The 27,584-nt window shown below is 46.2% G+C and overlaps 2 long non-coding RNA genes across 2 annotated transcripts in view; one reads left to right on the top strand and one right to left on the bottom strand.

Annotated features, from left to right (window-relative positions):
- Nucleotides 1–5,253: 5,253 nt before the first annotated feature.
- Nucleotides 5,254–26,567, top strand: LOC128930569 (uncharacterized). The gene is made up of 2 exons (XR_008478804.2): nt 5,254–5,369; nt 15,012–26,567. It is a non-coding gene; the product is annotated as an uncharacterized LOC128930569 (long non-coding RNA).
- The window catches only part of LOC100401969 (uncharacterized), a 28,744-nt gene continuing 16,549 nt past the window's right edge, over nt 15,390–27,584 (bottom strand). Inside the window, exons 7-9 of the long non-coding RNA XR_008478798.2 lie at nt 25,771–25,861; nt 16,970–17,052; nt 15,390–16,161 (exon numbers count right to left, since the gene is read on the bottom strand). This is a non-coding gene — a long non-coding RNA (uncharacterized LOC100401969). The remainder of the gene's footprint in view (nt 16,162–16,969; nt 17,053–25,770; nt 25,862–27,584) is intronic.

The following is a 27,584-nucleotide window of genomic DNA, read 5'->3' as shown; positions in this document are numbered from 1 at the left end:
GGTGATTATTGTTTTCAGAAGATGGACATGTGTTAGCCATCATGGCAATCATTTGGAAAAAAGCCTGAACCCACTGAGGCATGAAAAGGAGGTGATGATGCTGTTTAGCACCGAGATGCACTGCAGTGTCTACGTTTTACTGTGTTGTGTGTGCTGTGAGCAACCAAACCAGCCTGGAAGGGAACTGCTTCCCTTTAAGTCCACGCTGCAACCAGTTTTCAAGGTGAGCTGACGCCGCTCTAGGATCCCAGTTTCCTGTTAGGCGCCTCATGTCTATCAGGATCTCCTGTTGTCAGAAGCAATGCAAATACACAGCCCTCATATTGATGGCTATATGGAGTTTCCTTTATTTATTTATTTATTTTTGCTTTTGTTTTATTGCTGTTTTGTAAGTTTCCATGAATATTCCGGTACCATCTTGGAGTACAGGGTATACAGGGGATGAGAATTTTCTTTGGCATTTCATAGCTCTGGGTTTGGGACCTCTGGTTAGACGGCATGTGGGTGAAAGAGAAAGTCCTCTCTTGTAAGCCATTCTGTGCCCTAAGAAGGATCAGGGTCTGCTGGTGTGAACCCCAATTATCTGAGACAGGTCTCCGTCAATTTAGAAAGTTTATTTTGCCAAGGCTAAGGACGTGCCTGTGACACAGCCTCAGGAGGTCCTGATGACATGTGCCCAAGGTGGCCGGGCACAGCTTGGTTTTGTACATTTTAGGGAGACAGGAGCCATCTATTAATATATGTAAGATGAACATTGGTTCCATCCAAAAAGGTGGGACCACTCAAAGTGGGGAGGGGGACTTCCAGGTCATAGGTAAACAAATGGTTTCTTTCTCTCTTTCTTTTTTTTTGAGACAGAGTCTCACTCTGTCACCCAGGCTGTAGTACAATAGTGCGATCTCAGCTCACTGCAACCTCCACCTCCAAGGTTCAAGCAATTCTCCTGCCTCAGCCCCCTGAGGAGCTGGGATTACAGGCGTGTGCCATGATGACTGGCTAATTTTCTGTATGTTTAGTAGAGACCAGGTTTCACCAAGTTGGCTAGGCTGTTCTCGAACTCCTGACCTCAGGTGATTCATTTACCTCTGCCTCCGAAAGTGCTGGGATTAAAGGCATGAGCCATCAGGTCCAGCTTTATTTTTTACTTATTTTTGAGACACAGTTTTGCTTTTGTTGCCCGGGCTGGAGTGCAGTGGCATGATCTCAGCTCACTGCAACCTCTGCCTCCCGGGTTCAACTGAGTCTCCTACCACAGCCTCCTGAGTAGCTGGGATTACAGGTGCCCACCACCATGCCCGGCTAATTTTTGTATTTTTAGTAGAGACAGGGTTTCATCATGTTGGCTAGGCTGGTCTCAGAATCCTAACCTCAGGTGCGCCTCCCACCTCAGCCTCCCAAAGTGCTGGGATTACAAGTGTGAGCCACTGCACCCAACCTCTTTTGAGTTTTGCCTTTCACTGAACACACGACTTACAGGAATAATCACTGATGCCTTAATATGGCTTTGTGCAACAATAGCAGAGAGGAAGCCACCAGATACACATTTGTCTCATGTGAACAGAGGGATGACTTTGGTTCTGCCTGTCCTTTGTCCACAGGGAATTTCTTCGCAGGGAAGTTGTGAGGGAGGGATGTAGCTTTTTATTTTTATTTTCTTTTTTTAATTGCATTTTAGGTTTTGAGGTACATGTGAAGAACATGCAAGATTGTTGCACAGGTACACACATGGCAGTGTGATTTGCTGCCTTCCTCCCTATCACCTATATCTGGCATTTCTCCCCATGCTATCTCTCCCCAACTCCCCACCCCAACTGTCCTTCCCCTATATCCCCCCGACAGACCCCAGTGTGTGATGCTCCCCTCCCTGTGTTCTCATTGTTCAACACCCACCTATAAGTGAGAACATGCGGTGTTTGGTTTTCTGTTCTTGTGTCAGTTTGCTAAGAATGATGGTTTCCCAGTTCATCCAAGTCCCTGCAAAGAACACGAACTCATCATTTTTTATGGCTGCATAGTATTCCATGGTGTGTATGTGCCACGTTTTCCCTGTCCAGTCTATCATCGATGGGCATTTGGGTTGGTTCCAAGTCTTTGCTATTGTAAACAGTGCCACAATGAACATTCGTGTGCATGTGTCCTTATAATAGAATTATTTATAGTCCTTTGGATATATACCCAGTAATGGGATTGTTGGGTCAAATGGAATTTCTATTTCTAGGTCCTTGAGGAATTGCCACACTGTCTTCCACAATGGTTGAACTAATTTACACTCCCACCAACAGTGTAAAAGTGTTCCTTTTTCTCCACATCCTCTCCAGCATCTGTTGTCTCCAGATTTTTTAATGATCGTCATTCTAACTGGCGTGAGATGTTACCTCAATGTAGTTTTGATTTGCATCTCTCTAATGACCAATGATGATGAGCATTTTTTCACACGTTTGTTGGCCTCATATTAAGTCTTCTTTTGTAAAGTGTCTGTTTATATCCTTTGCCCACTTTTGAATGTTTATCTCTTGTAAATCTGTTTTAGTTCTTTGTAGATTCTGGATATCAGCCCTTTGTCAGATGGGTAGACTGCAAAAATTTTTTCCCATTCTGTTGGTTGCCGATTCACTCTAATGACTGTTTCTTTTGCTGTGCAGAAGCTGTGGAGTTTGATTAGGTCCCATTTGTCTATTTTGGCTTTTGTTGCCAATGCTTTTGGTATTTTGGTCATGAAGTCCTTCCCTATGCCTATGTCCTGAATGGTTTGGGAACAGAATGGAAGGCGTTGACTTTTCCCTTTGGCTTAGTGATTATGGGGGGAGATTTATTTTCCTTTCACACTGGCTATAAAACACGAAGTAATTCATTAGTGATTCTTAGCCCGGGTTCAAATGGAAAAGAAACCATGCTGGTTTGAGGATTTAGGGTGGTATAATACTGCCATCATCAGGGCATATTTTGATATAAAAAAGAAAGGCATTCTAGACGTGTCAGCCTTAGGAAAAAGATGAAAGTATTAGAAACTCCACATTCAAAGAGGCCAGGAAGGCCAGGTGCCAAGGCTCACGCCTGCAATCCCAGCACTTTGGGAGGCCAAGGCAGTGGATCACCTGAGGTCGGGATGTGGAGACCAGCCTGGCCAACATGGTGAAACCGTCTCTACTGAAAAACATAAAGATTAGCCGGGCATGGTGGCATGTGCCTGTATTCCCAGCTACTTGGGAGGCTGAGGCAGGAGAATCACTTGCACCCAAGAGTTGGAGGTTGCAGTGAGCCAAAATCACGGCATTGCACTTCAGCCTGGCCAACAAGAGAGAAACTGTTTTTTCTTTTTCTTTGTTTGTTTTCTTTTAAAAAAAAAAAAAAAGTCTAGGGAGACCACAAAATCAAGATAAGGAGTGTTCTTTTCGAGGTTGATTTGCTTCTCTCATTGTCTCTCTCTTTCCCTCATGGCAGAACGGTTAAGGGTACTGATTCTGGCATGAGACTCCCATTTAAATACCTTCCCAGCTGTGTAGCTTTGGGTAAGTTACTTAACCCCTCGGTGCCTTCACGTCTCAGTTTCCTCATTCCTAAAACAGTGTCATAATTCAAGCCCTCAGAAAAGCAAACACCAGAACAGAATTCCCATGTGAAGATAAACAGGTGAGGGGCCAGAGGGTCTCAGAGCAGTTCAGAGAAAGTGTCTGCCAGGCCGACGGGGTGTCCCTATACCAGTATATCCGATGAGCATTCACGGGGCAGAGAACGGGCAGCTGTTGCTGTGGAGCAGCCCTGGCAGGGGATGGTGGCAGCGCCCGAGCAACAGGACCAGGAGCACAGGGGACCTGAAACCAGCAGAGAAGTTCATCTTGCTCATCAATATACAGCTGATTTATCAAGGCAGGAGAAATGCAATAGAGAAAAAATTCAAAACACGTGCAGCCAGCTGGGCATGATGGCTCATGCCTATAATCCCAGCACTTTGGGAGGCCAAGACAGGTGGATCACAAGGTCAGGAGTTCGATACTAGCCTGACCTACACAGTGAAACCCAGGCAATGTATACTAAAAATACAAGAATTATCTGGGTGTGGTGGTGCACGCCTGTAGTCCCAGCTACTCAGAAGGCTGAGGCAGGAGAATAGCTTCAACCCAGGAGGCAGAGCTTGCAGTGAGCTGAGATGGCACTGTTGCACTCCAGCCTGGGCAACAGAGTGAGACTCCCTCTAAAAAAATTGAAAAAAAAAAAAAACGTACAGCAGTCTAAATGGGGAACCTGAAAATTTGGAGATCTGGAGGCTAGAGTTTTTCAAAGACAGTTTGGTGGACAGGGGACCAGGAAACGGGTGCTGCCAATTGGTCCTGGACGCATGGAAATAAAGGGTCCTTGTGTGCTCAGTTTGTTTCTGGGTGGGGGCCACAGGAATCATCCAGTTGTCAGAATGCAAAAGTTCTTTTCTTTTTTTCAGACAGAATCTCTTGCTCTGTCGACCAGGCTGGAGTGCAGTGGCACAATCTCGGCTCAGTGCAACCTCCGCCTCCTGGGTTCAAGCCATTATTGTGCCTCACCCTCCAATGTAGCTGGGTTTACAGGCATGTGTCACTACATCTAGCTAATTTTTGTATTTTTAGTAGAGATGCGTTTCACCACGTTGGCCAGGCTGGTCTCGAACTCCTGACCTCAGGTGATCCACCTGCCTAGGCTTCCCAAAGTGCTGGGATTACAAGCCTGAGCCACTGCACCTGGCCTAAGGTCGTAAATAACATCTCAAAAGGCCAGTCTTAGCTTCTCCACTAGTGATGTTTTTTACAGGAGTGATTGGAGGAGTCACAAATACTGTGATCAGCTGAACAAGGGCCGGCAATTGTTAACAAAGTCTACATTTGAGCAGAATTCAGGCCCTCTTCCCAACCCTAACTTGGTGGTCTCAGTTTTATAAGGCGGTTTGGTTTGAGAGAGTCTATTATTACTGTAAATACTTCCCGGGGCCAGTTTGGCCCACACCTAGCACTGACCAAGGGCAGTTTGGAGGTTAGAGAGATGGAGTGGGTTAGGTCAGATTTCTCATAGTCATAATTTTCTATTACCATTTTTGCAAAAGCAGTTTGAAGCCCTGCAGGTGACTCTGGCCATGTTGACAGCTTTGGGCTCAACCACCCACCGCCTCTTCCCCACCGCAGCCACCTGACCTCTATTACCCTGATCCCAATTAGATGGATCCTGGCTCAACTTCCCGTGCTTTTCGCCCGCTCGGCTCCTCCCACTTGGCCTCAGCTCCTCCCACCCAGTCTTGGCTCCTTCCATTTGGCCTCGTCTCCTTTCACCAGCCTCGTCTCCTCTCACCCAGCCTCGGCTACCACCTCTGCTACCCGCTGGACCTCGGCTTTCCAGGACCTGCTTCGGTTAGTTCGTCCCCAACCCCCACACTGGCTCCCAGCTTCCGCTCTTTCTGCCCAGCTCGGCTCCCCCGCCAGCCCTCGCCACAGGTGCCATCCTCCGCTCGCCCTGTCTACCCCGCGACCTACCTCCCTAGTGTGGCGCCGCTTTTCGGCCCAGTTCGGATCCTCCCGCCCAGCCTCGGCTACCCCCGTTACACATCGGCTTTCCCCGCCTGGGTTCGATTCCTCCGTGCCTGGCCTCTGCTCTTTCCGCCCAGCTTCGGCTTTACCACCACCCCCCCGCCCACCCGCCCCCGCCCCGAGTCCTCGCCTCGCACCCCAGCGTGGAGCCACCTATTTGTTCCTCACTGTCTCGGACCTGAGACCTCCCTTCTCTCCGCGCCTGGCCCTGGCTCGGCTTCTTAGCCGTGATTCCCGCTGCTTTTCGGCCTGGCTCGCTCCTGCCACTGGCTATGGCTCTTCCTGTTTCTCTCGGCCGACCTCGGCTCCCACCGCTCCTCGGCTCAGTTTGTTCAGTTCGGTTTTCTCCGCCTGGCCTCGGTTTTCTCCGATTTCCCTGCTTCAGTTCGGCTTTTTCCGCCGATGGTACCCTGGGCTCGGCTTGGCTCTGGGTCAGGTTGGATCCTCTTTTTAGTCTGCGGAGGTTGCACTAATGGAGTTCCCGTCATTATAATATGGAGGTACCACTGTCTCCAGATCCTGGCCAATCTGTTATGTTTTTATTTTTATTTTTTATTTTTTGAGAGAAGGAAAGAAAAAATGAGTAAAGGAGAGAAAGAAAGGAAGAGAAAGAGGGAGGGTGAACGGAAATATTGCTTTATTCTGAAAAAAAATGGGTATTAATAATGGCCAATCAATGTTTCATTTAAACCTATGAGTAGGTATGATGTGGTATTGACAAGAATGTATATTTTATGTATTTGAAGTGGAGAGCTCTATAAATATTTATTAAGTTTACTTGTTCCGGATCTGAGTTCGAGTCCTTGATATCCTTATTAATTTTCTGTCTCATTGAATCTAAGTCTCTATGTATCTGGGTGTTAGGATCGTTAGCTCTTGTTGTTGCATTGATCCTTTTACCACTATATCTTTGTTGCTTTAAAATCTATTTTATCCACTACGAGAATTGCAACTCCTGCTTTTTATTTATTTATTTATTTATTTATTTATTTATTTATTTATTTATTTATTTATTTTTGCTCTCCATTTGGTTGGTAAATCTTTCTCCATTCCTTTGAGTCTTTGTGTATCCTTGCATGTGAAACAGGTCTGGATGTAACATGCCATTGGGTTTTGGCTGTGTCTTTTGATTGGGGGATTTAGTCGATTTAAATTTAGGGTTACTGCCATTTGATGTTAACTGGCTGTTTGATCCATTCGTTGATGAAAATTCTTCTTTATGTTGGTGCTCTTTACTTTTTGGTATATTTTTAGTAAGGCTAATACTGGTTGTTTCTTTCTGTGTGTAATGCCTCTTTCAGAAGCTCTTGTAAAGCAGGCCTGGTGGTAATAAAAATCTCTGAGTACTTGCTTGTTCATAAAAGATTTTATTTTTCCTTCAGTTGTGAAGCTTAGTTTGGCTGGATATGAAATTCTGGGCTGAAGGTTCTGTTCTTTGAGGATGTTAAATATTGGCCCCCACTCTCTTCTGGCTTGTAGAGTTTCTGCTGAGAGATCTGCTGTAAGTCTGATAGGCTTGCCTTTGTGGGTAATCTGACCTTTCTCTCTGGCTGCCCTTAGTATTTTCTCCTTCACTTCAACCCTGGTGAATCTAACGATTATGTCCTTGGGGTTGCTCTTCTTGAGGAATATCTTTGTGGTGTTCTCTGTATTACCTGGGGTGGAATACTGACCTGCTTTGCTAGTTCAGGAAAATTTTCCTGAATAATATCCTGAAGGGTATTTTCCAGCTTGGATTCATTCTCTCCGTCGCATTCAGGTACACCTATCAAACGTAAATTTGGTCTTTTCACATAGTCCCACATTTCTTGGAGACTTTGCTCATTCCTTTTTATCCTTTTATCTCTAATCTTGTCGTTTTGTTTTCTTTCATTAAGTTGGACTTTGACCTCTGTTATCCTTTCTTCTGCTTGAACAATTCGAGTGTTTAAACCTGTGCATACTTCTCAGAGTTCCTGTATTGTATTCTTCAGTTCCATTAATTCACTTATATTCCTCTCTAAGTTGTCTATTCTCAATAGAATTTCATCAAACCTTTTTTCAAAGTTCCTAGTTTCTTTACGTTGGGCTACAACATGTTCTTTTAACTCACAGAAGTTTCTTATTATCCATTCCCTGAAGAGCGATTCTGTCATTGAGATGCTCTCGTTCTCCATCAAGCCTTGTTCCATTGTTGATGTGGAACTGTGATCATCTTTAGAGGGAGAGGCGTTCTGATTTTGAGTATTCTCAGCCTTTTTACACTGGTTTCTTCCCATCATTGTAAATTTATCCTCCTGCTGTCTTTGAAATTACCAACTTTCAGATTAGGTCTCTTGATTGGACATCCACGTTGTTAGTTCCCAGAGCCAGAACGGTGGTGTTAAGACTGATGGTGCTTTTCTGCCCAGGATTCTCCTGTCGGGCTTCCTTCTTGTGTCCGTAATGGGCGACTCTGCCTTCCCCGGGCTCCAAACCTCGGTCAGAAGGGGAACCAGTCTCGTTTACTCTGCACCAAGAGCTGCCACGCTGAGAATTGCCGGGCTGAGGTGCCATCACAGCCGCTGCGCCAGTCTCAGGAGTCGTGCTGGGGACCCGTGTGGGTCCTCCAAACCTCGGTCAAAAGGGGAGCCGGCCCTGTTTACTCTGCTTCGAGAGCTGCCGTGCCGAGGTGCTGGCGAAGCCGCTGCACCAGCCACAAGAATCACGCTGGCGACCCGTGTGGGTCCTCCAAGCCTCGGTCAGAAGGGGAGCCAGCCCTGTTTACTCTGCTCTGAGAGCTGTCGTGCCGAGGTGCCAGCGAAATCGCTGCGCTGGCCACAAGAGTCGCGCTGGCGACCTGTGTGGTTCCTCCACTGGGGATCTTCTGCTCCGTGAGCGACCAGAATTTGTCTGAAAGTGGGGCGTCCTCTAGTTCTCTGCGCTTTGACTGAGAGCTATAATCCCGAGCTGTTATCGATTGGCCATCTTGGATCTGAATCTGTTATCTTTTTAAAGTAAAAAGAAAACAGTTACCGATCTGATCAATGATAAAGGAAATCTCAATGTTTTACTTTCAGTTTTTCTTAGGAGAGCCACTTGTATGTATTTCTGTGAACTGTTGTTAGCATTTGCACTTTAGTTAACTTTTGGTCTTTCTCTTATTGCTTGGTAGGAGTTCGAATATGAGCAGTGTTCAAGCATGGGAATAATTTTTGGAAAAATGTACAGGAACATTCATCAGTAACATTTTGCTATAGTTGCTTTGTCATATGCACCTCTGTATCAGCCATCAATTCATCTTTTTTAGTGCATTCTGAAGTAGGTTGCAGATAGTTTACATATCATTAATTCGAGTTCAAAATTTGGGTCTGGAGGTCTTCTAAGATGGCTCATCCCCTGGCTAGCAATGTGGTGCTGGTGAGTTGGTTCCTGGTCGCGGGACTGCTTGAATCTCCTCATAGCATGGCGGATGGCTTCCCCTAGAGAAGGAGCAATAGAAGAGACCCAGGAGGAAACTTCAGTGTGTCTTATGACCTAGTCTCAGATGTCACACGCAGCAGTGCTGTACTGATCATATTGGTTCATGTCTGATTCAGCACTGGAGGTGGGGTACACAGGACTGGAATATCAGGTGGCAAGGGTCTTTGGTGAACATCCTGAAGGCTAGCCAACACATCCACCTTTCCTTCAGACCATCTCTTTTCATCAGCTCAGAATTTTGTGTGTGTGTGTGTGTGCGTGCATACGCGCTGGAGTGCCTGATCTGATTGTAGCTTTTTGGAGCATCTGGAATTCATGGCTGGGTTTGAGACAACTTGGAAGGCCTCCTTTCCCCTCTTCTCTTTTACCCTTACCCCCAGCTCTAGTCTTTCTTTGCTTCTAGTGACCGAGTAGGAGAAGATGCTCTGAGAGTCAACTGGGAATTCGGCTGCTAAGGGTCTTCTGGGAGAAGATGTTGGAAGGTTTGCTTGCTGGGCTGTATCACCTCCTGCATTATGGGAGCTTGGAGTATTTGCCAACTCGTCAGGACTACCATTGCCTTCCATGTTCTGAGACTGGAGTACCCAACATTCCCCTGGCAGGGGACACTTGATTTGATAGGTCTCTATCAACCTATAATGTGGGGGTAGATACTCGTATGCAAGGGGAGGCTGCGAGAGTTGCCTGCTGGGGTTAAGATTATTCCTTGTGTTTGGGATAAAGGAGGAGTCACTGTAGGGGCAGGCAAGTCATGTTAGGGGTGACAGGGGATTTGTATTCTGGGCTCCCCTCCTCCTTTATGTTAAGGGTATTGCTTGCTGATGCTTCTATCAACTCTTACTTTGGGGTAATGGGAAGAGAGGTTGTTTTCTGGGGTATAAGTTTGTCACTGATGCTGTCGAATTGGGTGGGCTGCCTGTTGAGTTTCTGACCATTCCTTGTTTTGGGTATCATTGCTGGGGAGACTCATGTATAGTCTTGGAAAGACAAGGGATGCATGTTTGAGCTGTGTTGGGTAAGAATGGTGGCATTTGCTGGATTTCCTTTCTTGAGTGTGTAGAGGATTGGGGGTTGTTTCTGGAGTTTCCATCATGTGGGAGGCATATGGGGAATCACTCGGTGAAGTGTTCATCGTCTGTGATGTTGGAGGTAACTGGAAGGTCAGTGCCTGGGGCTTCCATTCTTTTCTAGTGTTGAGGAGATCAAGAGGATTTATCAGATAAGAGACCTTATTGTGTACTGTTTGGGGAGAGGATGGTGGGATTATTGGATGGAGCTCCTTATCCCTAGTTGGGGAGGGTCATGTTCTGGATCTCCCCTTGTCTGTACTGTTGGTATAGACTGGGTGGGCCATTGGGCTTGGGCTCCCCATTCTCTTGCGTTGAGGGACATCTGAAAGGGTCATTTCAGGGGTTTCTGTTTATAGTTTTAGAGGTGACTGAGGGGTTTGCTGGAGTAGTTTTGGGATGATGGAGGTCTTCATGTCTGGACTTTTTTTTTTTTTTTTTTTTTTGAGATGGAGTCTTGCTCTGTTGCCAGGCTGGAGTGCAGTGGCACGTCTTGGCTTGCTGCAACCTCTGCCTCCTGGATTCAAGCAGTTCTCCTGCCTCAGCCTCCTGTAGCTGGGACTACAAGAGCACATCACCACACCTGGCTAATTTTTTTGTATTTTAGTAGAGATGGGGTTTCACCATGTTGGCCAGGATGGTCTCAATCTCTAGACCTTGTGACCCACCTGCCTCGGCCTCTTAAAATGCTGGGATTACAGGCATGAGCCTCTACACCCAGCCTGGAATCCACCTTTTGTGTTTGTAAGTGATTGAGGGATGGAGATCTGACGTCTTGTTGCCTTTTGTTTTGGGGGAAGCTGGTGGTTTACCTGCTAGGGCTTCTGCCAGCTCTCCTGCTGTATGTAGATTTTGAGAATCATTTGTTGTGGCTTCCACAATCTCAAGTCTTAGGGGGATTGGGAAATGGCTTGCCATGCCTTCTGTCATCTCTAGTTTTAAGGGACCAGTTCAACGTGATTTAAAACTTTTTATTTGGAAAAAAAATTAGGGCTGGGCATGTTGGCTCATGCCTATAATCCCAATACTTTGGGAGGCTGAGATAGGTGGATCCCTTGAAGTCAGGAGTTTGAGACCAACCTGACCACCATGGCGAAACCCGGTCTCTACTAAAAATATAAAAATTTAGCCTGGTGTGGTGATGCATGCCTGTAATCCCAGCTACTTGGAGGCTGAGGCAGGAGAATTGCTTGAACCTGGGAGGAGGTTGCAGTGAGCCAAACCTGGGCAATAAGTGAGACTCCCTCTCAAAAAATAGAAAAGAAAAAATTAGACCAGCCAGTGCATCAGAGACTTCGTCTTAAAAGAAAAAAAATTAGACATAAAGTGTTAAAAATCTACAGGCTTGTTTTTTGTTTTTTTTGAGACAGTCTTGCATCGTGGCCAGGTTGGAGTGCAGTGGCACTATCTCGGCTCACTGCAACCTCTGCCTTCCAGATTAAAGCGATTCTCCTGCCTCACCCTCCTGAGTAGCTGGGGCTACAAGTTGCTGCCACTGTGCCCAGCTAATTTTTGGTATTTTTAGTAGAGATGGGGTTTCATTGTGTTAACCAGGATGGTCTTGATCCCCTGACCTCGTGATACACCTGCTGGCCTCCCAAAGTGCTGGGATTACAGGCGTGAGCCACTGTGCCTCGCCATATTGTTGATTTTTCTGAAAATCCACCCCTCCCTGTTGGGAGAAATTGTGTCACGGGCAAAACTTGAGTTTCAGTCACTGCTCAAACAGTGCTTAGCTACAGAGAATGAATAATAAATAGGACAGTGGTTATGAGCAGGGAGTGTCTGGATTCCAATCTGTGCTCTACCACTTACTAACTGGTGAATTCAGGCAAGCAACCTAAACATTCCATGCTGGAGATAGTAATAGCACATACTTTACAAGCTTGTACTGAGTATGTAGTTAATATTCATAAGGCACTTTTGGGCTAGCTAAATGTTTGGTCTTTGTTAATGCATTTTAATATTAAAATTATTTGCTGTGAAAAAGGTATGGCCCCTACTGAAAAGAAACGTTTCACAAGAAAATATCTAAACCTCTGTTCACCTAGTGACATTACACATAAACATATATAAGGCAAAAATGACAGAATTACAGAAAGCATTTGTGAATCCACCATCCTCATGGAAGACTTTAATATACAACTAAGGTCGAGAGAAAAATTTAAAGTACATATTGAAAAACAAAACTAGTTTGAATACCTATGTCCATCTGTATCCAAAAATTAAAGAATATATAATATACTGTTTTCAGTCATGGAGCACTTACAAAAATACATCAATAAACAGATATTGAATTCACCTGGAAGCTAACAGAACCCCCTGGAAGCTAACAGAACCCCCTCCTCTCAAAAGCTTCTCTCTCTCTCTCTCTCTCTCCCCCCTCCCTCTCTCTCTCCCTCTCCCTCTCTCTCTCTCTCCCCCCCTCCCCCTCCCTCTCCCCCTCCCCCTCCCCCCCTCCCTCTCCCCCTCCCCCCCTCCCCCAGGCTTAAGTGATTCTTTTGCCTCAGCCTCCTGAGTAGCTGGGATTACAGGCACCTGTCACCACGCCTTGTTTTGTTTTTTTGTTGTTGTTTTAGTTTTGACCATGTTGGTCAGGCTGGTCTTGAACTCCTGACTTCAGGGGATCTGCCCCCTTCAACCTCCCCATAGTGCTGGGATTACAGGCATGAGCCACTGCGCCCAGCCCCACTGTATGTAGCTTTTCAATACTGCTGACAACTTGAATAAAATTGTTCTTTAAATAAGTAGGGAGAATGAACACTGAGAAGGAAATAGTATTTGCTAGATTAGGACAGAAAGAAAACTATCAAAATAAGAAAGTCCATGTACTCTGATAAAATGCTATTAAATTAGAAAAAAATATACCAAATATTGTCTATTTTCTATTTTAACAAACTAGATCACTCAGGAGCTATCTGGAAATGCCTTTTTGAATATTTGGTGTATTGATGTTTTAGAATGCACTATACATAAAATGGTGTAGTAAGATTTTCAGGACAGCTATAGTCATAAATGCTTATATTAAAACAAAAAAGCTAAAAGTTAACGAGCTAGTGGCCCAACCTACAAATGAGATACTGGTGAAGCATTTATGCCTTTTCTTCTCAGTAAAAATTACTGTGTGGCCACTCAGTTAAGAGCCGAGGATTCCTAACATTGCTACATTCCTACAGCTTCCTCTATGTAAGTTCTCTCATGTATAAAGGGAGAAATCACTGAAAATTTTTCCAAAATTAATACTCATGGGTATTGCAGCCAAGGAATATTTCCTATCTTTCCTAATGGAAGAAGTATCACTGAAAATTTTCTCTCATCTTTTAAGAAGTTCTGGTTGGGTGCAGTGGGTCATTCCTGTATTCCCAGCACTTTGGGAGGCTGAGGGAGGTAGATTACTTGAGCCAACTTGAGAGCAGCCCTAGCAACATGGTGAAAACCCATCTTTACAAAAATGAGGCATGCTCATGCATGCCTGTAGTCCCAGCTACTTAGGAGACTGAGGTGGGAGGACCCTTGAGCCCTGGAGGTAGAGGTTGCAATAAGCCAAGATGGCACCACCACAATCCAGCCTGGGCTCAGATGAAATCCTCTCTCTCAAAAAAAAAAAAAAAAAAAAATGTGGCTGGGCATGGTGGCTCACACCTATAATCCGAGCACTTTGGGAGGCCAAGGTGGGGGGATCACGAGGTCAGGAGTTCGAGACCAGCCTGGGCAACATGGTAAAACCCCATCTCTACTAAAATAAAAAAAATTAGCTGGGCATGGTACCAGGCGCCAGTAATCCCCACTACTTGGAAGGCTGAGGCAGTGAGGCAGGAGAATCACTTGAGCCCAGGAAGTGAAGGTTTGCATTGTGCTGAGATTGTGCTGCTGTACTCCAGCCTGGGCAATAGACTGACTCTGTATCCAAAAACGATAGTTTCTTTACACTGAGTTAGGTTCCTAAAAAATGTTAAAAAAAAAAAAAACTGATGGAATTCATTGGTCTTTCTGGTATGAATCTTATTTCTTAAAAACTGAGAGAATATTCAAGGCTTTTATATCTTACCAATCCACACTATCTTGTGCTTGGTAATATGACTGCTCGTGTCGTTGGCTTTTCAACACTGTGTATACGCAACATACTCCTCTGTTGTATGGTTTCTGAAATGTGACTTAAGGAATGCATGTGCTCTGAATGCCTTTCCATTTTGATGCCACACATAGGGCTTCACCTTATTGTGAGTTGTCACGTGACTCCCTGGAGCCATCACCAAAGGCTTTCCTACAGCTACTGCGTTCCCTGGGCAGCTCCCCAGTAGATAATTTTTTAAGTAGGGGGAAAGAGTTTGACCTCAAGGTTTTACAATACAGATTACACTTGTAAGGTTTCTCTCTACAGTGAGTTAACCTGTGGGTTATTGAATGCTACTCTATATTGATCAGGTTAGAAGGTGAAGGGTTGGCTGGGTGTGGTGGCTCACACCTGTAATCCCAGTACTTTCAGAGGCCAGGATGAAAGGACTGCTTGAACCTAGGAGTTTGAGACTTGCCTGGGTAACGTGGCAAAACCCTCTCTTTAGTTAAAAAAAAAAAAAAAAAAAAAATTAGCCAGGTGTGGTGGCATGCACCTGTAGTCCCATTGCTACATTGCAGGCTGTGGCAGGATGACTTGAGCCCAGGAAGTGGAGGTTGCAGTGAGCTGTGATCACACCACTGCATTGCAGCCTGGGTGACAGATTGCATTGTCTCCAAAAAAAAAAAAAAAGAGACAGAGGGTCTGCTGAAGGCTTTCCTCCACTGATTGATTCCATGGCAAACTTTCCAGATGGTTCCCAATGTCTGCTGTTTCTACTTCCTGGAGTCTTCTTCCACCCTGTATCAGGATTGGTGTGTGTGACCAATATAATAGGGACATGAAAACCTATCTTTCTGAAGCTAGGTCATAAAAGACATTATGATCTGTTGGCTCCTTTAGATAACTGGCTTTGGGGAGAACTTGCTGCCATAAAGAAATTCAGCCCTGCTGAGAGGCCTACATGATTTGGAAGTGTAGGTCCCTTGAAAACAGCTAGCATGAACTCGTCAGGCATGTGTGAGCCATTTCGGAAGTGGACCTTCCATCAGGACAAATTCTGGATGATTGTGGTCTGCTGACATCTGGACTGAAACCTCATGAGAGATCCTGAAGAGGAACTACAGAGCTGTGTTGTTTCTGAATTCCTGAATGATTTGTCACAATTTTTATAAGTTTTGTTGTTGGAAGCCACAAAATTTTGGGGGGTAATTCCTACATCTGGTGTGACTTCTCTCATGTTATCTGAGGATGAAAGATCAACAAATGCTTTCCCCACAGTTTTTGAATTCACAATTGTCTATTATGTATTCTCTTACGCAAAGAAAGGTTATAGTTAGTAGCAAAGAATTTCCCACAGTGATTACATTCATGGGGCTTTTCTCCAGCATGCGTTCTCGTGTGTTTCTTAACCAATGAGAGAACGTTAACGGCTTTTCCACAGTAATTGCATTTATAGGGTTTCTCTCCTGCGTACTGTAAGAGAAAATCTACGGGTGAAAGATGTTCCACACACATTACATTTGTAGGGTTTTTCTCCAGTATGAGTTCTTAAGTGTTGTCAGATTTGTGCTCCTCGTGAAGGTCTTCCCACAATCGTGGCATTCATAAGGTTTCTCCCCTGTGTGAATTCTATTGTGCAAAGTAAGAGACGACCTCGTGCAGAAAGCCTTTCCACACTGATTATATACATAATGATTCTCCCCCGTATGAGCTCTCTTGTGGCTTGTGAAGACAGAGTGCGGAACTCATGAAGACAATGGTTACATTTGTAGGGTTTTTCTCCATTGTGAATTCTCCAGGGCACACTAAGGGATGAGGAATTAATGAAGGCTTTCCCACAGTCACTGCATTCATAGGGCTTCTCCCCATTGTGGATTCTCTTATGAACAGTAAGGTAACATCTAATCCTGTAGGATTTCCCACACTCACTGCAGTCATAGGGTTTTTCTCCAGTATGAATCCTCTTGTGCCACGTAAGGGAAGATTTTGAGCTGAGGACTTTAAAACACTGATTACATTTGCTGAGTTTTGCTCCAAGATGATTTGTCTCCTGTTGATTAAGAGATGACTAGTAAGTACAATTTATAATATTTTTAGCACTGAATACTGTCATGGGTCCCTCTCCCAGGAATTCTGTTGTGTATCATGGTATTAGAATTAATCGTTTTGCCACTATAAGTGTGCTGGTACATGGCTTCTGTCAGTTTGATTCTTAGAATTTAAAAAAGATGGATTCTTTCTAAACATCTTTATCATATTCATAGAGCGTTTTTCTGATAAGTTTAAGGCTAATTTTTTTTTTTTTTTTTGAGATGAAGTTTCGTTCTTGTCACCCAGTCTGGAGTGCAATGGCATGATCTTGGCTCATTGCAACCTCCATCTCCTGGGTTCAAGCTATTCTCCTGTCTCAGCCTCCCAAGTAGCTGGGAGTACAGGCTTGTGCCACCATGCCCAGCTAATTTTTTTGTATTTTTAGCAGAGATGGGGTATAACTCTGTTGGCCAGACTGGTCTCAAACTCCTGACCTCAGGTGCTCCACCCACCTTGGCCTCCCAAAGTGCTGGGATTCCAGGTGTGAGCCACTGCGCCCAGCTACTTTGTTTTCCAAATACCCCATTATCTGACTCAGACTACTGGATGTATTTACTTGTGGGACTTCTCAGGAAAAAGAAGTTTGGGGCTAATGCTTTTCTCCAAATTCTAAATAATTTCACAGTATCTCTCCAGAGACACTATTTTCTCTTGGAAAAATGACACTTTCCTTTAATAACTATTTAATAAAGCCACTCTTGGTGGCTTTTCTAATGTGGGGCATCCTCCTACCATGAAAAGCCGTTGACCACTCATGTTAGTCTTACCATTTTCATATTTCTAGATTGTTCTTTTCGAAAAACACGTAGCTTTGAAGTTAGCCCGCTAGCTTTAAGTGGAGTCTCCACATCTGAAACAAGTTAAAAAGAAATTTAAGTTGATAGAAAAGTAGCAATTTTAAGTTGATGGTGAAATGGTAAAATGCATATATGAGTGAAGGCAGAATCTGAGATGTGGGCTTTTTGAGAAGGCATGCAACAAATGGGATACGGACGTGAAAATTTTAGGCAGGCCGGGCGTGGTGGCTCAAGCCTGTAATCTCAGCACTTTGGGAGGCCGAGGCAGGTGGATCATGAGGTCAACAGATTGAGACCATCCTGGTCAACATGGTGAAACCCCGTCTCTACTAAAATTACAAAAAATTAGCTGGGCACGGTCGGTGGTGCTTGCCTGTAATCCCAGCTACTCTGGAGGCTGAGGCAGGAGAATTGCCTGAACCCAGGGGGCGGAGGTTGCAGTGAGCTGAGATTGTGCCATTGCACTCCAGCCTGGGTAACAAGAGCGAAACTCCGTCTCCAAAAAAAAAAAAAAAAATTTAGGCAATGTTTAATAAAGATTCTAGCGAGATAGAGATTGATGATGACAAAACGAAGGAATTGTCAGGAAGGCAAGGTGGACTGAAACTGCTCAAAGAACTCATAGGAGACTTACATTTAAGAAAAAGAGACGTCTTTTTTTTTTTTTTTTTTTGAGATGGAGTCTATTGCCTGGGCTGGAGTGCAATAGCGCAATCTCGGCTCACTCCAACCTCTGCCTCCCAGGTCGAGATTCTCCTGCCTCAGCTGTTGTACCCAAAGCAAGTTTAAAACAGAAGCTCCACACTGAGTTTGTTGAGTCCATTTAATGCCGGTGTCCAAGAGTCAGCTATTGCTCAAACCTCTCAGCCCTGAACAAAAGGCAGTCAACATTTTTATACCTTTGCGGGGTTAGGAGAGGGAAGCAAATTGTTACAGAAGCAGAAAGAGCAGGTTAGGGGAGGGGGGACCTAACAACAAAGATTCTATTTAAAGTTGTTTGTCAAGCAGGATGTGGGGAAGGCAATGACACAGCTGCAGGTACAGGATGTATGGGCCAGTGGGCCTTGTTTCTCAGAGAAACAGGTTACAAAATACTAGGTGCCTCAGGTTACAAAGTTTCAGGAACAAAGTGCTCTACATAGCTCAGGGTGGTTAGAATGGGAGTTAACAGGATTGCTTAAAACGGAGTCACCATAGCCAGGCTAGATTATCTCACTGGAGTTCGCCTCTCCAAGGGCCAGCTCTGAACCCTATATGAACTACAATGGCCAACCTTTGACGTGGGATGGCCAAACACAGGCCCTAAGTGGTCCAGGCAGTTTGGAGGGTAGTCACAAGAAACCCAGGTCACCCCAACCAGTTCCCGTATATTGATCAGTAGCTAAGGTTGGTCCTGAACCACCACTATGGCTGAAGTCCTGTGCAGCTCAAAACCCTGCCTCTAAGGTACTCAACCATACCAGTCGGTCGCCACCCTCTTCAGCTCGGCCCCTCTAGTCCTGCCCCCATCTGGGGAGAACAAAGGTTTCCCCCTCATCCTCCCTCTGCCCTACGACCCTGTTGTTGCCCACTGTTACTTTCCTGTACCCCCACTGCATCCCCACCTGTGGCCCCAAGGCTTTGGCCACAACAGGAGCTAGAGGCTGCTCCCCTCCCTCCCTTTGAGGGAGGCATCGCATCCGGCTGGTGGTGAGTGATCAACCCCATTTTTGGTTTATGTCCCATTTTCCACCTCTGATTTACATAATAGGAGAACTCAGAACCTGCTGTTTTCTGAAAAAACCCAGGTTCTGACCTCCTGGTGGAATCCATACTGCAGAATCATCATTCTACTTGGGATGACTGTCAGCAAATCCTCCACTCTTTTTACCACAGAGGAGAGCTACTATATCTGAAGGGAAGCAGGGAAACACTTCCTCACCTCCACTGGCCAACCTGAGGAGGGCAGGAACCGGTTGGAGGAGGTTTTCCCCTCAACCAGACCAGACTGGACCCTAACTCCTCAGTGGGGAGAAGGGCTTTGGACAGCTTCCACTGGTATCTTCTCTCGGGTATTAAGGGAGCTGCACAGAAGCCCATGAATTTATCTAAAACCACGGAAGTGGTCCAGGGGACAATGAGTCTCCAGGGGCATCTCCAGGAGGCCTATCGTATTTGCACCCCAAAATAGCCATGCTTTAAATTTGGCTTCTGTAACTCAGGCGGCCCCAGACATCCAGAGAAAATTACAAAAGCTGGAGGAATTTGCTGGAATGAGTATCACATAACTTTTAGAAATAGCCCAAAAGGTGATAACAGGGAGAATGAGAAACAAAACCAGGCGGCCCAAGCTGCTTGTGACAAGGCTTCCAAAAGACAGGCAAAAATTTTGGTGGCTGCCCTCCAGGAGGCACGGGGAAGACCCCCCTCCCCAACAAATCAACAAGGGCCGTCAGTTGGGGGCCTGAGCTCCGCTCCAGTGAAATCAGTGCGCCTACTGTAAAAAACTGGAAAAATGCCCCAAAAGACAAGGAACTGAAAAAAAAGAAACTGCTAGCCTTGGAGGAGCTAGAAGATTGACAGGGCTGGGGCTCATTCTTGCTTGGTCCCCAGAAGCCCATGGTCAGCGCCACAGTACAGGGTCACCCTGTAAAATTTTTAATTGACGCTGGAGTGAAACGCTCAGTATTAAAAACACCTTTGGGCCAGGTGAACTGATCACAAAAGGAGCAGTTCAAGGGGCCACAGGGACTATCTGCAACTATGAGAAGTAAACCTATCTCATTCCTTCTTGGTAGTTCCACCCATATCCCCTAATGGGAAGTTATCTACTCCATAAACTGCAAGCCTCTATCTCCTTCTCAACCCGAGGAACTCATCTCACCTTAGAGAACCAGGACTCATCAACTACCCACCTCTTACTGACCACCCCCCACCCCACCCCACCCCGCCATGTCAGATGAATACCTCCTGGTTTTAAATGCCCCACCATAGCCTCAGAAAACAGCTCACTTATGCTGGAATTAGAGGCCTAGTTTCACCCCTTTTGGGTGGAATCAACCCCCTGGGACTGGCAAAACACCACCCTCCTGGGACAGTGGAGTTGTTGGCTGCAGCTCTACCAGTACAAGTAAAACAGTATCCCATGAGTCAAAAAGCCAGGGAAGGCGTAAGTCCCCATATACAGCGGCTACTGCAGGCAGATATTTTAAGGCCATTCCTGCCAGTAAAGAAGCCTGGTACCAATGACTATCAGCTGGTCCAGGATTTTCGGGACGTTAACAAGCAGTCTAGTCACTATTCACCCAACTGTCCCAAACCCATACATCCTCCTCAGCCTGCTCCTGCCAAACCATACAGTATACACTGTTTTGGACTTAAAGGATGCCTTCTTTGTCATCCCCTTGGCCAACAGCAGCCAGCCAATCTTTGCTTTCAAATGGACAGATCCAAACTCGGGAGACACCACCCAACTTGCTTGGACCTGCTTATCCCAGGGGTTCAAGAATTCTCCTACCCTTTTTGGAGATGTTCTCCAACAAAACCTAGTGCCTTTCCGAGCCAGTCATCTAGACTGCACCCTTCTCCAGTATGTAGGTGACTCACTGCTGGCCACGGAAATGGCCAACAGCTGTCTACAACATACAAAAGACTTGCTGTGTCTCCTCCTGGGACTTGGATACCAAGTCTCAGCAAAAGAGGCCCAAGTCTGCCTCCAAAAGGTACTTTACTTAGGATATGAACTCACCAAGGGAAAGTGAGCACTTTCCAATGCTCAAAAACAGGCTATCTTGCAAATTCCAAAAAACAGGTGTGGGAATTCCTGGGGGCAGCAGGGTACTGCCGCCTCTGGATTCTGGGGTTCACAGAAATTGCAAAACCCCTCTACACCATGACCAGTGGAAGCAGGGAGTTGGTCTGGACTGAGACAGAGGAACAGGCCTTCCAGAACCTAAAAAGGGCTCTCACTGAAGCACTGGCTTTGGCACTCCCCGATGTGTCAAAACCTTTCCACCTCTTTGTTCATGAAAACAAGGGCATGGCCAAGGGAGTCCTCACCCAGTCCCTGGGACCATGGTGGCAGCCAGATGCCTACTTATCAAAAAAATTGGATCCAGTGGCTTCAGGTTGGCCAAGCTGCCTGTGGGCAGTGGTAGCTACTGCAAGTTTGGTCCAGGAAGCCGGTAAGTTAACCTTGGGCCAAGAACTAACCCTTTCAGCACCCCGTGCAGTGGAAACTCTGCTCAAGAGTGCCTCGGGAAAATGGATGTCAAACTCGCGGATCTTACAGTACTGAAGCCTGCTACTGGAGCAGCCCAGGCTGACTTTCCATCCTGCATGATGCTTGGATCTGGCAACTTTGCTCCCAGACCCAGACTTCTCTGCTCCCATTCATGACTGCCAAGAAATACTTGAGGTCACTAAGACCAGTAGGCCAGACTTGCAAGATACCCCTCTGGAACAGGCGGATGCAACTCTGTTCACCGATGGAAGCAGTTTCATCAACCAGGAGGTATGCAGGGTCAGTGCAGCTATCACAACAGAGACCAATATTATCTGGGCCCAAGCACTACCCAATGGCACCTCCGCACAAAAGCCTGAACTAGTAGTCCTCACCCAGGGCCAAAGACAAGCAAGTAAACATCTACACTGACAGTCGATATGCCTTTGCTACTGTACATGTACATGGGGCCATATACTGGGAGAGGGGTTTACTTACCTCTACAGGATAAACTATCAAAAACAAAGAGGAAATCCTGGCCCTGCTCGATGCCATATGGCGTCCCTGTCAGGTTGCTGTAATCCACTGCAAAGGACACCGGAGAGAAACATGACCATTGCCTGGGGAAACCAGAAGGCAGACTCTGCAGCCTATGAAGCAGCTATGCTTCCTGTCACTCCACTGACACTGTTGCCAGTCGTATCCTACCCACAGCCAGAGCTGCCCATCCATCCAACATATTCTCCAGAGAAAGAGAAGCAAGCATCAGATCTTCAGGCCAACAAAAACCAAAATGGATGGTGGATCGCCTTGGACTCGAGAATCTTCCTGCCTGAGTCCCTTGGGTGGGCCCTAGTTGGCCAACTTCATTCCACCACTCACCTAGGAGGAACCAAGTTGGCTCAGCTTTTACAGGGTACTTCAAAATCCCCCACCTTCAGGACTTAACTGTACTGGCAGCTTACAACCGCATGGCCTGGGCACAAGTAAACACCAGGCAAGGTCCCAAACCTGAACTGGGCCACTGCCTCCGAGGATGCAGCCCAGGAGAAAGGTGGGAAATAGACTTTACAGAAATAAAACCACACTAGGCAGGATCCAAGTATCTCCTGGTGATGGTCGATACTTTTTCCAGATGGACTGAGGCGTTTGCCACTCGAAATTAAACTGCATCCACAGTAATAAACATAAATGAAATCACTCCCCGGTACAGGCTGCCAATTGCCATTGGGTCAGGCAACAGTCCAGCCTTCACCATGTCCATTACTCAAGTGGTCAGTAAGGCACTAAATGTCCAATGGAAACTACACTGTGCCTACCAGTCCCAGAGCTCTGGACAGGTTGAACGCATGAACCGAACTTTAAAGGACACCCTTACAAAACTCATTCTGGACACCGGTGAGAGACGGACAAACCTCCTTCCCCTCACACTCCTTAGAGAACTAGATGCTCCCCTTATCGGGCAATTCACCCCATACGAAAATAATGTTCGGTGGAGCACCACCCATTCTACCAAGGCTGAAGGATGTCCATTTGGCAGAAATCTCTCGTGCTAACCTGTTACAGTATTTACAGTCTTTTCAACAGGTACAGGACTTTATCCAGCCGCTTGTTTGAGAAACATACTGGACCCCCACTTCTGACCATCTGACCCGCCTACATCCGGTCATCCCTTCCACCCAGGAGACCTCATGTATATCAAAGTTCCAGAAGGAAGGACTTACCCCATCATGGAAGGAACCCTACACCATGATCCTAGCAAGCCCCACTACCTGAAGGTTAACAGTTTTCCAACCTGGATCCACTGCTCCTGCGCGAAGTCCGCTACCGAGACTCAACAAGCAACATGGGTCCCTGAGCCTGGACCTCCTCTCTTAAGCCTACGAGATTAGGGCAGGCAGGTCAACTTGGAGGATTAACTCTGTGTGGGACAGCATCCCCTTCCAGGTAGTATTACTGACCACTTGTCCTGCTGGAAGGAGTAGGTGTGCCTCTCTGAGACCCAACACTGGTGTGTGGTGATGGGGGGAGAAATGAGAGAGAGCACAACTACTCCTACCAGTCTGCCCTAATCTAGGAAGTCAGCCCTCTTTTCAGTTGGGGCTCCCAGGGTGACCCTGGGATGCCTTGGCTGGGATGTGGGAGATCCGACAATGAGGAAAAGGAACTTTAGTAAATTGACTTTTACATGTGTCCAGGAAACCCCTCAGATGTAAACTATCAGCAAGCAGATGAGTATTTCTGCCCATATTGGTCCCGTGTAACCCTAGCCGCCTATCACGGGGGACCAACAAAATCTTCAACCCTCCCTTTAGCCCTTGCTGCCCATCCAAAAACATGCTCTATGGGATCCTCTAATCCCCTAAACCTACCATCCACAATCCCTCTGCCTTCTCTTGACCATGGGGATGATCTGGGGACTCAGGCTATATGTAACTGGATGGGATTCGGGCACTCTGTTCGTAATCCAAAAAAAGGTCCTTACCTACTGGAGACTGCCGAAACCTACTGGGCCATATCAGACTTAGGAGGACCTATGTTCCAGCCCCATCCCCAGTAAAAATTTCAGCCGGCCCACCCTGGGTGGTCTCCGGGCTCGGGCCTAAACCTCATCTAGCCCCAATTCTAATGTATATCCTTGCTAACATGCATAAGCTTCTAAATACCACCCAACCCAAACTGACTCAAGACAGTTGGCTGTGCCTAAAAACAAAACCTCCATAGTATATGGGAGTAGGAGCAGAAAAACCTATCCCACTTGAATCTCCTCCCTGCACAAAGCCTACCCGCTTGCTCACTCTAAGTTATACTGTGGGAAACGCATCCTGCTTAATCATCTCTGGATATAACCTGTCTGCTTCTCCCTTTCAGACTACTTGCAGTCAGTCTTTACTCACTGTTAGGAACTCCTCATTGTCCTGTCGAGCTCCCAATGGCATCTGGTTGGCCTGCACCTCCAGTCTCACCCGTTGCATAAATGGATAACTCTGGAGAACCCAAACTGTGTGTCTTGGTCCATATACTTCCCCAAGTGTATGCATACAGTGGACCAGAAGGACACCTCCTCTTCACCCCGCCAGGACTATACTCCAGGTTCAGCCATGGGGCCCTGATTCTAGTGCCTCTCTTGGTAGGACTTGGTATAGCAGGCTGCACTGCCCTGGGGTCTGCTGCTTTAATCCAAGGAGAAACTGCACTGGTGTCAATATCCCAACACACTGATACTGATCTAGAAGAAATTCACTCAGCCATAAACATGCTGGATGCCCAATCAGATTCCCTAGGCAAGTTGGTCCTTCAAAACCACTGGGGTTTAGATTTGTTGTTTCTGTCCCAAGAAGACTCAGTGCTAGATCAGGGGAAAGCTGTTGTTTCTATGCCAACAAGTCTGGAGTCATCGGAGATACTCTCCAAAGAGTCAGGGATAACTTAGACAAACGCTGCGAGAGCAGAAGAATAATACTCCCTGGTACCAGGAACTGTTTAACTGGAAGCCCTGGCTCACAACCCTGATCACCAGGCTGGCAGGCCCCCTACTTCTTCTTCTTTTAGGCCTAACTTCTGGACCACGCATACTAAACTGGCTCCTAAAATTGATTAGGCAGCCCACAGCCTGTCAGCCTCATGTACCTCAGAACCCACTACCATCCTGTAGATGCCACTGAGGAATCCATGATTTGATTCTGCCAAAACATCAGTGGGGAATGACATAATCTAGCCTGGCTATGGTGACTCCATTTTAAGCAATCCTATTAACTCCATTCTAACCACCATGAGCTATGAGAGCACTTTGTTCCTGAAACTTTGTAGCCTGAGGCATCTGGTATTTTGTAACCTGTTTCTCTGAGAAACACGGCCCACTGGCCCATACATTCTGTACCTGCAGCTGTGTCACTGCCTTCCCCACATCCTGCTGGACAACTTTAAATAGAATCTTTGTTGTTAGGTCCCCCCTCCCCTAACCTGCTCTTTCTGCTTCTCTAACAACTTGCTTTCCATCCCCTAACCCCGCAAAGGTATAAAAATGTTGACTGCCTTCTGTTTGGGGCGGAGAGGTTTGAGCAATAGCTGACTTTAGGACATCAGCATTAAACGGACTCCCAACAGACTCAGTGTGGCGCTTCTGTTTTACACTCGCTTTGGGTACAGCACAGCCTCCCAAGTAGCTGGGATCACAGGCATGCGCCACCATGCCCGGCTACGTTTTTGTACTTTTAGTACAGACAGGGTTTCACTGTGTTAGCCAGGATGGCCTTGATCTTCTGACCTTGTGATCCACCCAGCTCAGCTTCCTAAAGTGCTGGGATTACAGGCGGGAGCCACAGTGGCTGCCCAGCGTGTCTCTTTTTTTTTACTCTCCTGAGGCCAAAGTAAAGTATGAGATGACAAACTGGAATTTGAAGTAATGAAGGCACGTGAGCCTCAGACCAAGCATTCTTGGCCTTGTTGGGAAAAGGGGCATTTATGCAGTTCTCTCCCTGGTATTTCCCAACGTATTATAATGCTCCCAACTTCTCACTCCCTGGCCAGACCTGTCCCTCACAATGATTTATATCCACCTGGTGCTCACCTGGTTGGGTACCTGGGACAATTCCTCTCTCCTGTCATCAACTTATCTTCTTGCTCCAACTGGGAGATCAGACGTCTATCAACTTGGTTCCCTGTACATGGAGAAAAGGCACATGATGTAGGGGTCTGTGCAGCAGATAAGCTCCCCCATGAAGCTGAAATCAGTACTTATGAAGGTGAAGAGGTGTGACTTCAGGAGCAGAGGAATCATTATGCCAAAATTGAATATATAAAGTAACCCTCTTTCACAAAAATTAAAAGAAAAAAAAAAATCACAAGCCTCTTCAGTCAATAGCTAAGGCGGTTGCAGGATAACTGGTCCCAGGAGCCCCAGTCCAGGTTTCAATACAGAATTTGAAAGCCCAAGATTTAACTACAGAGAATATACCGTCAGTGTGGGAAGTAGAAAAGTTCCCTTTCTTGTTAAAGAATAAGTGTGCTAATAACTTTCTGAAGCCCTACCCTAGGTAGGTGTCAGACATGTCATGCTCACAGGCACATAGTACATTCTATGTCCTTGTACTTTAACCAAGATATCTGCGCTGGACGTGCTCACAAGCATGTCCCAGCTCTCCGCTGCTTTTACCTAAGTTTTAAGTTGTTAGCCAATTGGGTTTCAGTTTGGACTGTGAGGTCTGGCTACAGCCAAAGGAGATCAGACATAGCAGTAAGGACAACCCCAAATGTGTAAAAAATAAATCTGTGTGTTCTCCTTTGTTCATTTTACTCTTGTGGCATGATGGCTAGCATGGGTGCCCTCTCCTGCAGTCCAGGAAGTAAAAAGTGTGTTGCTGAAGAGTCCTTTGTCTCAGTGTTAATTTTTCTTTGCGGCACCGACCATCTATTTCCAACAGTCAGGGCAAGAAGTAAATCTGCATTTCATGGGAACAGCCTGAGACAGACAGCTCCATGAGGGTGGGGGCCGCGTCTGTTGCATTCTTCACTGCACTCCCACATCCTAGTACAGACCTGGGAACACTCGTGCTTAAGAAGGACTTAAAAGAAGTGATGTCAGGGAAAGTAGTGAACTAGGGAACTCCAAAACTCCATCCCTTCACAGAAACAGTAAGTAAATGGGGCAAAACCAGAATCAACTTCACTGGAACTCTGTAAACTTTTGATAACATTCCAATCACAGGAGAATGCCTAATCAAGACAGCTGAATCTGGGTAAGAGGGATTTGTGACATTTTAACTGACTCTAGCCGCATACTCTATTGCCCATTTTGTGTTGGAGACAACAACTGTATTTCTAGTATTAAAGGTAACAGAATGCACCTTCTTCCAAAAATCTGTGGTTGGTTGCTTTGACTATCTGGTGGCTTCCTGATGTGCTGGGTCAAAGGGCTTCCCTTTATTTGTGTAACTTTGAACTCACAGGTCTGGAGAGGCTATACCTGTGGAAGCTGGAGGGTAGAGAGGGAAGTGTGTCCCAACACATCTAAAGGCAAATACATTTAGACACTGCTGAATGGGGCAAGGGAAAACTGTGAAGCAAACGAAAGACTAAACCAAAAAACCTGGGAGAAGTGGGAACAAGATGCGCTGGGGAGCAGAGAATCTTTCCACACATTCCTCACCCACACCAACAAGACGGAGTCTTGCTCTATTGCCCAGGCTGGAGTGCAGTCATGTGATCTTGGCTGACTGCAACCTCCACCTCCTGGGTTCAAGCATTCCTCCTAACTCAGCCTCCTGAGTAGCTAGGATTACAGCCATGTGCCACCATGCTTGCCATACTTTTAGTAAAGACAGGGTTTCACCACCTTGGCTAGGTTGGTCTCAAACTCCTGAGCTCAGATGATTCGTCCCCCTT

This window comes from Callithrix jacchus, chromosome 22 (genome assembly GCF_049354715.1).
Source record: "Callithrix jacchus isolate 240 chromosome 22, calJac240_pri, whole genome shotgun sequence".
Lineage (NCBI taxonomy): Eukaryota > Metazoa > Chordata > Mammalia > Primates > Cebidae > Callithrix > Callithrix jacchus.
This window is presented reverse-complemented; position numbering and strand designations above follow the sequence as displayed.